Source organism: Giraffa tippelskirchi, chromosome X (assembly GCF_054371585.1).
Source record: "Giraffa tippelskirchi isolate mGirTip1 chromosome X, T2T-mGirTip1v1.2.pri, whole genome shotgun sequence".
NCBI lineage: Eukaryota > Metazoa > Chordata > Mammalia > Artiodactyla > Giraffidae > Giraffa > Giraffa tippelskirchi.
Window position 1 is genome coordinate 74320611 of NC_137289.1, and position 13734 is coordinate 74334344.

Below are 13734 nucleotides of genomic sequence, written 5' to 3' on the forward strand. Positions count from 1 at the left end.
AAAAGAAAAAAAATGATAAATTGGACTACATCAAAATTTTTAAACCTGTGTATCAAAGGACACAATTATCAGGGAGAACAGGCAACCCATAGAATAGGAGAAAACATTTTAAAACAATATATCTGATAAAGGCTTAATTTCTGGAATATATAAAAAAAATTGCCACAAATCTACAGCAGAAAAAGCAAGCAATCCTGTGTGGGAAATAATCATTTTTTCCAAAGAAGATATATAAATCATGAATAAGCCATCAAAAGATGCTCAAAATCACTACTCATCAGGGAAATTAAAGTCAAAACCACAGTGAGATACTATTTCATTAGGATTACTACTTTAAAAGAAAAAAAAGAACAAGTGTTGGCAAGGATGTGGGAATCCTATACACTTTTCATTGGGAATATAAAATGGTGTAGATAGTATAAAAAACAGTATGATATTTCTTTAAATATTAAAAATAGACTTGCCATGTAATCCAGTAATTTCATTCTGGGTGTATATCCAAAAAAAAATTGAAGAAGAGTCTCAGGACAAGGACAACTTTGCAGCCTGTGGACCCAACACACCTACCAGCAGGGCACCACTTACTCAGGGACCAGATAGACCTGGGCCCCTCTCACCAGTGAGCCTTCTCTACCTTTGGTACTAACCTCACATAGCAGCAGACAGACATTAGCCACAAGACAACCTCAGCACCACAGCCTCAGGGCGCACCCCACCCACCAGCAAAACAGAACCAAGACTGGGACTAGTCAAGCCATGGCCCTGCCCACCAGCAGACCAACACAAACTTTTGGACACCATGGGCCCTGTAGCCAGCTGTGTAAGGAACTTGCCCCATCTACTAGCAATCCTGGACACTTGGGCCCTGCAGTCAGACCACGGGATATGGCTCTGCCTGTCAGTGGGGAAGCACTAGCCCCAGGAACTAGATTCCCCTACCAGCGGGTGGGAATCAACCCCAGGATCTGTTGGACCCTGATTCCACTCTACAGTGGGCCAGCACCAGCCCTAGGGACCCAAGGTTTCAGCAGCCAAGCCACCTCCAGACCCAGTCAAGCCACTTAGTGTCCAGCAGCCATTGCACAAGGAAGGGCCAGAAAACCAACCAGACTGGGGTCTGACCAAGCCTACCAGACTTCCCACAGTTGTCTGCTCACCACAACAGAAGGATGCAGGTAGCCCACAAAGGGGGCACACCTAAATCATATAGCTCTGTTGACAAGAGGGGAGTGTGTACTGCTGAGATGCAAGAGATGTTTCCTACAAAAGTCACCTCTATAATATCAGGAATTGTAATTTACCTATAAGATATATAGAAATAAAAATAGCAAGTTAGAAAAAAAGGAACAGATGAACATGTTTCAAACAAAGTAACAAGATAAAACCACAGAAGGACTAAGTGAAATAGATATAGGAAATCTAAGCAAGAAAGAGTTTCAAGTAATGATTATAACCATGATAAAAGAACGTGGTGGAAAAATAGATGCACAGAGACAAAAGTTAGACATTTTTTAACAAAGAGTTGGAAAATATCAACAACAACCAAACATAGATGAAGAGTATAGTAATTGAAATGGAAACTAGAGTAGACTGTGTCAATAGTAGTCTAAATGTTACAGAGAAATGGAGAAGAGAGATAGGAGACAGAGTAGTAAAATCACTGACACTGAACAGAGAAAATAAATAAATAAATAAATAAATAAGGATTGTTTAAGAGACCTCTCTTACAACAGTAACAATACTAACATTTGCATTATATTGTTTTTCGGTCACTAAGTCTGACTCTTTGCGACCCCAGGGATTGCAGCACACCAGGCTTCCCTGTCCTTCACCATCACCCAGAATTTGTTCAAACTCATCTCCATTGTGTTGGTGATGCCATCTAACATTCTCATCTTCTTTCATCCACTTCTACTCGTGCACGCCATCTTTCCCAACATTAGAGTCTTTTCCAATGTGTCGAGTCTTCACATCAGGTGGCCAAATTTTGGAGCCTCAGTTTCAGCATCAGTCCTTCCAATGAATATTCAGGGTTGATTTCCTTTAGGACTGACTGGTTTGAACTCCTTGACGTCCAAGTGACTCTCAAGAGTCTTCTCCAGCACTACAATTTGAAAAAATCAAATCTTCGGCCCTCAGCCTTCTTTATAGTCCAACTCTCATATCCACACATGACTACTGGAAAAACCATAACTTTGATTAGATGGATCTTTGTCAACAAAACAATGTCTCTGCTTTTTAATACACTATGTTTGCCATGGCTTTTCTTCCAAGGAGTGTCTTAATTTCATGGGTGCAGTCATTGTCAGCACTGTGATTTTGGAGCTCAAAAATATAAAATCTGTCACTGTTTCCACTTTTTCTCCATCTATTTGCCATGAAGTGAAGAGACTAGATGCCATAATCTTAGTGTTTTGAATGTTGAGTTTTAAGCAAGCTTTTATATGGGTTCCATAAATAGGAGAGAGAGAAAAAGGGGCTGAGAACACATTTAAAGGCACAATACTTGAAAATCAACCTAACCAGGGAAAGGAAACTGACATCTAAGTTGAAGAAGCACAGAGAGACCTAAAGAGGAATAACACAAAGAAGAATACACCAAGACACATTGTAACTAAAGTGGCAAACATTAAAGTAGGGAATATCAAAGCGAGAAGGAAAAAACAACAAAGGGATTTCCATAAGGCTATGCTCTGACTTTTCAGCAGAAACTCTGAAGGATGGAAGAGAGTGGCACAATATATTTAAAGTGATGAAAAGGAAAAGCCTGGGCTTCCCTGGTGGTTCAGATGATAAGGAAGCAGCCTGCAATGCAAGAGACCTGGGTTCAATTCCTGGGTCAGGAAGATCCCCTGGAGAAGGGAATGACAACCCACTTCAGTATTCTTGCCTGGAGAATTCCATGGACTGAGGAGCCTGGTAAGCTATAGTTTGTGGGGTCAAAAAGAGTCTGACATGACTGAGAGACTAACACACACTAAAGAAAAACCACAACCAAGAATACTCTACCCAACAAGGCTCTCATTCAGATTTTAGGGACAAATCAAAAGTTTTAAAGAAAACAAAAGCTAATACAGTTCAGCACCAAAACCAGCTTTACAAGAAATGTTAAAGGGACTTTGATAAGTGTAAAAGAAAAATCCAGAAACATGAAAATTATGTAAGGAAAATGTGTTAGTCTCGCAGTCATGTCTGACTTTGCCACCCCACGAACTGCAGCCCACCAGGCTTCTAGGAATTCTCCAGGCAAGAATACTGGAGCGGGTGGCCATTCCCTTCTCCAGGGGATCTTCCCAACCAGGGATCAAACCCAGGTCTCTTGCATTGCAGGCAGATTCTTTACCATCTGAGCCACCAGGGAAGGCCATTAAAAGAGGTAAGTATATGTCAGTGCTACTTTCTCAATTAGTCCCATGCTCACCTTCCCCTGCTATGTCCACAAGTCTGTTCTCTACTAGATTCATCAGAACCATCTTTCTAGATTGCAAATATATATGTTATAACACAAAATTATAATGCAATTTTTCTACTAATTAAAAAAAAAACACATTTTAAAATTTTTTTTACAATTTACTTATTTATCTATTTTTTTTTTACTTTACAATATTGTATTAGTTTTGCCATACATTGAGAAGAATCCTCCATGGGTATACATGTGTTCCCCTTCCAGAACGCCCCTCCCACCTCCCTCCCCATCTCATCCCTCTGGATCATCCAGGTGCACCAGCCCCGAGCATCCTGTATCATGCATCAAACCTGGACTGGCGATTCATTTCACATATGATAATTTACACGCTTCAGTGCCTTTCTCCCATATCATCCGGCCCTCACTCTCTCTCATAGAGTCCAAAGTACAGTTCTATACATCTGTGTCTCTTTTGCTGTCTCGCATCCAAGGTTATCTTTACTGATTTACTAAATTCCATATATATGCGTTAGTATACTGTATTGGTGTTTTTCTTTCTGGCTTACTTCACTCTGTATAATGGGCTCCAGTGTCATCCACCTCACGAGAGCTGATTCGAATGTATTCTTTTTAATGGCTGAGTAATATTCCATTGTGTATATGTACCACAGCTTCCTTATCCATTCATCTCCTGATGGATATCTAGGTTGCTTCCATGTCTTGGCTATTATGGGGTACACGTGTCTCTTTCAAGTCTGGTTTCCTCAGTGTGTATGCCCAGCAGTGGGACTGCTGGGTCATATGGCAGTTCTATTTCCAGTTTTTTGAGGAATCTCCAGCTCTCCAACAGATGCTAAAGTATCTTCTCTAGACAGGAAACACAGAAAGGGTGTATAATCTCAAACCCAAAACAATAAAGTAAATGGCAATGGGGTCATACTTATCAATAATTACCTTAAGTGTAAATGGGTTGAATGCCCCAACCAAAAGACAAAGACTGGCCGAATGGATACAAAAAAGAGACTCCATGTACGTTGTCTACAAGAGACCCACCTCGGAACGAGGGAAACATACAGACTGAAAGTGAAGGGCTGGAAAAATATATTTCATGCAAATAGAGACCAAAACAAAGCAGGAGTAGCAATACTCATTTCAGACAAAATAGACTTTAAAACAAAGGCTGTGAAAAGAGACAAAGATGGACACTACATATGATCAAAGGGATCAATCCAAGAGGAAGATACAACAATTATAAATATATATGCACCCAACATAGGAGCACCGCAATACGTAAGGCAATTGCTAGCAAGTATGAAAGGGGAAATTAACAATAACACAATAATAGTGGAAGAATTTAATACCCCACTCACACCAATGGACAGATCAACTAAACAGAAAATTAACAAAGAAACACAAACTCTAAATGGTACAATATACCAGTTAGACCTAATTGATATCTATAAGACATTTCACCCCCAAACAATGAATTTCACCTTTTTCTCAAGCGCACACGGAACCTTCTCCAGAATAGATCACATCCTGGGCCATAAATCTAGCCTTGGTAAGTTCAAAAAAATTGAAATCTTTCCAAGCATCTTTCCTGACCATAATGCAGTAAGATTAGATGTCAATTACAGGAGAAAAACTATTAAAAATTCCAGCATACGGAGGCTGAACAACACACTGCTGAATAACCAACAAATCACAGAAGAAGTCAAAAAAGAAATGAAAATATACATAGAAACAAACGAAAATGAAAGCACAACAACCCAAAACCTATGGGACACTGTGAAAGCAGTGCTAAGGGGAAGGTTCATAGCAACATAGGCTTATCTCCAGAAACAAGAAAAAAGTCAAATAAATAACCTAACTCTACACCTAAACCAACTGGAAAAGGAAGAAAAGAAGAATCCCAGGGTTAGTAGAAGGAAAGAAATCTTAAAAAATTAGGGCAGAAATAAATGCAAAAGAAACAAAAGAGACCATAGCAAAAATCAACAAAGCCAAAAGCTGGTTCTTTGAGAAGATAAATAAAATTGACAAACCATTAGCCAGACTCATCAAGAAAAAAAGGGAGAAGAATCAAATCAATAAAATTAGAAATGAAAATAGAGAGATCACAACAGACTACAGAGAAACACAAAGGAGCATAAGAGACTATTATCAGCAACTATATGCAAATAAAATGGACAACTTAGAAGAAATGGATAAATTCTTAGCAAAGTACAACTTTCCAAAACTGAACCAGGAAGAAATAGAAAATCTTAACAGACCCATCACAAGCATGGAAATTGAAACCGTAATCAGAAATCTTATCAGAAATCTTCAAGCAAACAAAAGCCCAGGATCAGATGGCTTCACAGCTAGAATTCTACCAAAAATTTAGAGAAGAGCTAACACCTATCCTACTCAAACTCTTCCAGAAAATTGCAGAGGAAGGTAAACTTCCAAATTCATTCTATGAGGCCACCATTACCCTAATACCAAAACCTGACAAAGATGCCACAATAAAAGAAAACTACAGGCCAATATCACTGATGAACATAGATGCAAAAATCCTTAACAAAATCTTAGCAAACAGAATCCAGCAACATATTAAAAAGATCATACATCATGACCAAGTGGGCTTTATCCCAGGGATGCAAAGATTCTTCAATTTCCACAAATCAATCAATGTAATACCCTCCATTAACAACTTAAAAAAAAAACCACATGATTATTTCAATAGATGCATGGAAAGCCTTTGACAAATTTCAACATCCATTTATGATAAAAACCCTTCAAAAAGCAGGAATAGAAGGAACATACCTCAACATAATAAAAGCTATATATGGCAAACCCACAGCAAACATTATCCTCAATGGCGAAAAATAGAAAGCATTTCCCCTAAAGTCAGGAACAAGACAAAGGTGCCCACTCTCTCCACTATTCTTCAACATAGTTTTGGAAGTTTTGGCCACAGCAATCAGAGCAGAAAAAGAAATCAAAGGAATCCAGATTGGAAAAGAAGTAAATCTCTCACTGTTTGCAGATGACATGATCCTCTACATAGAAAACCGTAAAGACTCCACCAGAAAATTACTAGACCTAATCAATGAATATAGTAAAGTTGCAGGATATAAAATCAACACACAGAAATCCCTTGCATTCCTATACACTAACAATGAGAAAACCGAAAGAGAAATTAAGGGAAAAATTCCATTCACCATTGCAACGAAAAGAATAAAAAACTCAGGAATATATCTACCTAAAGACACAAAAGACCTCTATATAGAAAACTATAAAACATTGGTGAAAGAAATCAAAGAGGACACAAATAGATGGAGGAATATACCGTGTTCATGGATCGGAAGAATCAATATAGTGAAAATGAGTATACCACCCAAAGCAATCTATAGAGTCAATGCAATCCTTATCAAGCTACCAATGGTATTTTTCAGAGAACTAGAACAAATAATTTCACAATTTGTATGGAAATACAAAAAACCTCGAGTAGCCAAATCTATCTTGAGAAAGAAGTATGGAACTGGAGGAACCAACCTGCCTGACTTCAGGCCCTACTACAAAGCCACAGTCATCGAGACAGCATGGTACTGGCACAAAGACAGAAGTACAGATCAATGGGACAAAATAGAAACCCCAAAGATAAATCCACACACCTATGGACACCTTATCTTGACAAAGGAAGCAAGAATACACAACGGAGAAAAGACAATCTCTTTAACAAGTGGTGCTGAGAAAACTGGTCAAGCACTTGTAAAAGAATGAAACTAGAACACTCTCTAACACCATACACAAAAATAAACTCAAAATGGATTAAAGATCTAAACGTAAGACCAGAAACTATAAAACTCCTAGAGGAAAACATAGGCAAAACTTTCTCTGACATAAACCACAGCAGGATCCTCTATGACCCACCTCCCAGAATATTGCAAATAAAAGCAAAAATAAACAAAAAAATACAAACATTTTAAAAGGCAAGTATACAATAATGGTAAAAAAAAAAATCAACCACGTATAAAGATATTGGGAGGGATAAACGACAAAAGTAGCAAAATCATCCAAATTCACGATACGTAGTTAAAGGATACACAAAGCAATAAGATGCAAAATATGATGTCAAAAACAGTAATTGCGAGCAGGAGTACAAATGCAGGCTTCTTAAAATGTATTTGAAGGTAGAGTACAATTTCAGGGTTGTTAAAATGTAATTGAAGGTAATGGATAAGGGACTTAAAACAGTCATATATATAACTATATATGAACTTCATGGTATTCTCAAACAAAAAAATCTGTAATAAATACGCACATAAAACAGAAAGGAGTCCAAATATAATATTAATATCAACATCTAATAACATAAAAGAACTAAAGAAGAAGAAATGAATAAAAAATACCCAAACAACCCAAAACCTTTAACAAAATGGCAAAAGGAACAGACACAGTAATATTTAAATGTAAATGGATTAAAGTTCCAATTAAAAGACCAAGAGTGGCTGAATGAATACAAAAACAAAATCTATACATTTGCTGCCTACAAGAAACTCACTTCAGATATAAATACACACACACTGAAAGGGAAGGGATGCAAAAAGTTATCCTATGAAAATGGGAATCAAAAGAAAGTTGGGATATAAATACCTATGACAGAGAAAATAGTCTATGAAGCAAAGACTCTAGTAAGAGACAAAGAAGGACATTACATAATGATCAAGGGATCAATCCAAGAGGAAAAAAATAACATGTATGCATCTGACAAAGGAGCACCTAAGCACCTAAATACATAAAGCAAATATTAAGAGATATAAAGGAAAAAATTGACACTAACACAATAACAGTAGGATAATTAAAGTTCCCATTTATATCACAGGACAGATCATACAGACAGGAAATCAATTAATATATATTGGCCTTAAATGACACATTAGAGCAAATGGACTATATATATAGATCATTCAATTCAAAAGCAGAAGAATACACATATATTTCAAGTGCACATGGAACATTTTCAAGGATAGATTACATGCTAGGTCCCAAAACAAATCTTGATAAATTTAAGAAAATTGAAACCATGTCAAGCATGTTTTCAAACCACAATGCTATGAGATTGGAATCAACTATAAAGGAAAAAACCAAAAAACACAAACACCTAAAGGTTAAATAATATGCTACTAAACAACCAATGGACCACTAAATAAATCAAAGAAGAAATTACAAAATACCTGGAGACAAATAGAAATGAAAAAACAACGGTTCAAAATCTATAGTATGCAGTAAAAGAGGTTCTAAGAGAGAAGTTTGTAGCGGTATAAGCTTACCTCAGGAAACATGAAAATCTCAAATAAAAAAGAACCTTACATCTAAAGGAATTAGAAAAAGAAGAATAAACAAAACCTAAAGTTAGAAAAAGGAAAGAAGTAATAAAGATCAGAGCAGAAATCAATGAAATACATAGAGAATGAATACATAGAGACTAAAAGAGCCAACTCATTGGAAAAAATTATGATGCTCTGAAAGATTGAAGGGAAAAAGAGAAGAGGGCAGCCGAGGATGAGATGGTTAGATAGCATCAGCAACTCAATGGACATGAATTTGAGCAAGGTCTCTGAGATAGTAAAAGACAGGGACGCTTGGTGTGCTTCAGTCCATGGGATTGCAAAGAGCTGGATTCAACTTAGTAACTGAACAACTGTCAGGATACATTTAATAGAAGGCTTCCTGTGTGCTGTTTTCAGTCTTGCATGAATTCTATGTTCCTTAACAGCACCTGAATACAGGTGCCAGAGAGCTGGCAAGCCGGCTTTCGGGGATAATAGAAATTCATGTATCTCATTCATATGGAAATGCCATATGGTGAACAGCAGCCATTTACAAGTCGCCTCCTTTCTGATATGTAAAGTAACTGTTACAACCCCCTCTCTAGAGAATAATTCTAACCTCCCGCTTTCTAGATGACTTGTTAGACTTTTGATCCCTATCTCTGCTAAAAAGGGCTATCTGGTAAGAGAGTATATATATGCCCACAATATGTTGAATAAATGCCTTTGTTCCACCAGAGCAATGGTCACCGTGTCTTTCCTCATTTTCCTCATTCTCTCTCTCTCTCTCTCTCTCTCTCTCTCTCTCTCTCTCAGTCTCTCCCTCTCTCCGTTTCAGGCTGTTTCCATGGAGCACAGGTGTCCACCGTGTCTACTTATTTGCCCGGGCTTTCAAGACCTCTTCGAGAGGGCGCCCTGAGCCTACGTAGATGGTGCTAGCTCTTTGTCCTAGAGTTATATTGGCATACTGTGTAAACCAGGGAATACCAGCCTCTTTTCTTCCTTCTTTTCTTATCGGTCGACTCTGTACCCCCAAGTTCTGGTCCATTAAAGGACCACAACAATTGGCGTGCCAGAACAGGGACTTGGGATATGGCAGTTCGGGCAGAGTGACCCCGGAAAGCTTATTGAAGCTGGTAAGTACTAAAGACATGGGTATAACAGCAAGCCTATTGAGGCTGCTGCTGCTGCTGCTACTGCTAAGTCGCTTCAGTCGTGTCTGACTCTGCGCGACCCCATAGACGGCAGCCCACTAGGCTCCGCCATCCTTGGGATTCTCCAGGCAAGAACACTGGAGTGGGTTGCCATTTCCTTCTCCAATGCATGAAAGTGAAAAGTGAAAGTGAGGTCGCTCAGTCGTGTCCGACTGTTAGCGACCCCATAGACTGCAGCCCACCAGGCTCCGCCGTCGATGGGATTTTCCAGGCAAGAGTACTGGAGTGGGGTGCCATTGCCTTCTCCGCTATTGAGGCTGGTAAATATTAAAGTCGTAAATATAATGGCGGGAAATCCCAATCACTTTTTTACTTTACTTTATCACTTATTTTTACTTTATCACTTATTTAAAGCTCAGGGATTTTTAGTTTTACACCAGAAAATAGAGACTGGCCTTCAAACAGTGGTTGAATGTAACCCTTGGTTCCCTGAGGAAAACGATATTAATTTAGAAATTTGGCACCAGGTCAAAAAGAATGCTAAACGAGCCAGCAAAAACGGAAAAAACATTCCTACAGATTTCTGGCCTTTATGGGCTCCTATTGAAACTGTGCTTCTGCCACTTAACCCTGGCCCTCCTGATATTCAGCAGCAGGCAGAACACTTACTACATAAACATAAACTAAATGATAAAACCTTACAAAAGGCCCAATTGGAACAACATAATATATTTACTAACCCTCCCTCAGTTGTTCCAAGCGTTCCCCATCTGCCAGCAGATGCAAATTTAAAAGCAGCTCCTCTGCTAAAACCTAATGATTCTAGCAATGACTCATCTAGTACACTTTTTGACATTAAAATTAACACCTTTCTAAATAACAATGATGAGTTTTTACCACATACTCTTAATTGTAAAAATTTGCTACCTGCCCACTCTCCTTCACGACAGAGGCTTTCTAAATTGCTGACTTTACAATCACAGGTCTCTGAAGCCGATGGTTTTTCTGCTTTTCCAGTTTTAAAAAATCCTGATGCTCAAGGGCACGTAATATCTCAATATAAGGCTATTAACTTTAATCATATGCGGCAAATAAAAAAGGCTATAACTATGTACGGCCCACATTCACCTTTTACTAAAGTACTTCTAAATTCTATTACATCCACTCTGGGAAATTTTGTTCCCCATGATTGGCGTACTTTAATAAAAGCTCTCCTTAAACCAGGAGAATATCTTCAATGGAAAACGTGGTTTCATGACATAGCCAGAGATCATGCTAACAGAAATGCTCGAGCTGACACTCCCCAAAATCAAATTACTTTTGAGATGTTAACTGGTACAGGACCATTTGACGCTTTAAAAGCTCAAGTACAGTGCCCTCCTTTGTTGCATGAACAAGTAAAAACAGTGGCTCTTAAGGCTTGGAAACAAATTACTCCTCAAGGGGAGCCTACAGGTAGCTACACTAAAATATTGCAAGGACCTAATAAAACGTATGCTGATTTTTTAGCTAGATTACAAACTGCTATTTCCCGTACTGTAACTGGAAAAGAAGCTAAAAGACAAATAGAGAAACTACTTGCTTATGAGATTACAAATCAGGAATGCCAAAAGACCATAGCTCCTATTCAGGAGGTAGAGACTATTATAGATTATTTAAAGACTTGTTACAATCTAGGATCAGAAACTCAAAAGATGAAAATGCTAGCTAAAACAATGGTTGCTGCCCTTAAAAAGAGAAATGAAAGCTGTTTTACATGTAGAGATAAAAGCCATTTAAAAAGGGATTGCTCTAAAAAGGTTAATAATAACTCCCCCCAAATCTGCCCTCACTGCCGTAGAGAAATGCATTGGGCCAAAGATTATAAATCTAGATTTGACATAAAAGAAAAACCTATTCCAAAAAACTCCAAGCAAGAGACCCCCCAGGTGGCCTCCAACAATAACCAGGGACAAATTCCATCTTTTCCCTCAAACTCTCAAACAGTCCCCTCTCCAATACCTACCAGACTGTTTGAAGCCCTACCCCCACAAACTTTCGGTCTTTTACTTGGCCACTCTAGTTTGACTTCTAAAGGAATTACTGTTCACACTGGAGTAATTGGTTCAGATTATAGAGAAAAAATTCAAATAGTGATGTCATCCCAGATTTTATGGCAATTTAAAAAGAGAGACAAAATGGCTCAATTATTTCTTTTTCCTTACATTTCTATTAACTCCTCTAAAGATGTACGGATGGGCAGATTCGGCAGTACAGATCAAAAACAATCCTTGTGGACTTCATTATTATCTGAATTTGCCCGACCAAATATTAATATCAAAATTAGTGGTAAAAAAAAAATTTTTTTTCTGGTCTCCTCGACACTGGATCTGATATTACTATCATTTCCAAACATTTATGGCCCAAATCTTGGCCTATACAAAGAATTTCTTGCCAAACTGCAGGAATTTCTCAAACTAAAGTACAAGAGGTTTATCAAAATACTCAAATATATCCATGTGAGAGACCAAAAGACCAACCTAAAACATTAATACTTTATGTGATAGATGCCCCCCTTAATTTAATAGGGAAAAACTTTACTCACATTGTTGTAGCCATGCGTTCTGGGAAACAAACTCACTCAGAAGGACAATGCAGATAGTGGAGTGCAGTTTATTGCACCGGCGGGCCCAAGGCAGAGTCTTCTCTTAGCCAAAACCCCGACCAGCATTTGTAAAAATCTTTGATACTCACTGTGTACGTGTCCAAACTCACCACTCCAAATTCCTTGAGACTTACATAAACTAGGAAGGGTAAATGCAATCACAGTAATCCCATCATTTGTGTGTTGTGTGTTCAAACAGTTAAACAATTGGCCAATAATCAATAAGACCGAGGTTACACTCCGAGAGGTACAGAAAAATTTATGGCCTGTCTGGAGACAGGGGTGATTAGTGTATGTTTTCTAAAAATTAAAAAAGGGGGAATACACAGGAACAGTACTGCCTCCCCTGTCTAAACTAGACTTTACTAGAATACAGCATTGTTTTAAATTTTTTAAATTTTTAAAATTTACCACAGAGAGATATTTTAACTAGAGCAGAAAAACATTTTGAGGAATTGAAGGACACTTCTCTTCCTCTGCCCATTTGGTACCAAGACGGGTTAACAATACAGTGGAAATCTGGGAAACTAATCTTACAGGGAAAGGGGTATTCTTGTGTCTCCCCAGAAGGATTCAACGAACTCACATAGCTTCCTCTTCAGAAAATTGGACTCAAGGGGGCCCCCAGCCTTCAAAACAGAGACGAAACAACAAAAACCCCAGGAGGAAGAAATTCCAATACAGGCCATGGCGGCTCTAAAGATCTCCAGGAAGCACCACCCTCAGCAACATCAACCTTATAACCTCCCCACTTGGGGACAAATAAAAACTCTTACTAATCGAGCTGAAAATTTGTTCTCTCAACAGGGAATGCCGCAGAATCCAGAAAACATTTTCCTGTGCCATCTCCTCGCCCAAGGCAAATTAACCATTCACACCCAACCCCCTTTCTTACTACAGGTGATATAATGGACGGAGAGAAGATGAATTGTTTCTACTAACGACTCTATACATATGCCTTCTTCCTAGAGCATTAAAGGGCCCTCACACCTTGAGGTAGAAGAAAAAACTAATTAACATTTCTCTAGGTTATGAAGTCCTTCCTTTGTGCATGGGACCAACAGAATTCCAACAAACTTGGGCTTTCACCCTGCCTCCCAAAAAAGACTTTCAGACTTTGCTTAAATTGCAAACCATGGTTACACTACAAAAACCTTAGGGAAAGAATTAGGGAAAGAATTCATTACCATGACAAAGGACTTCTTGAGTGAC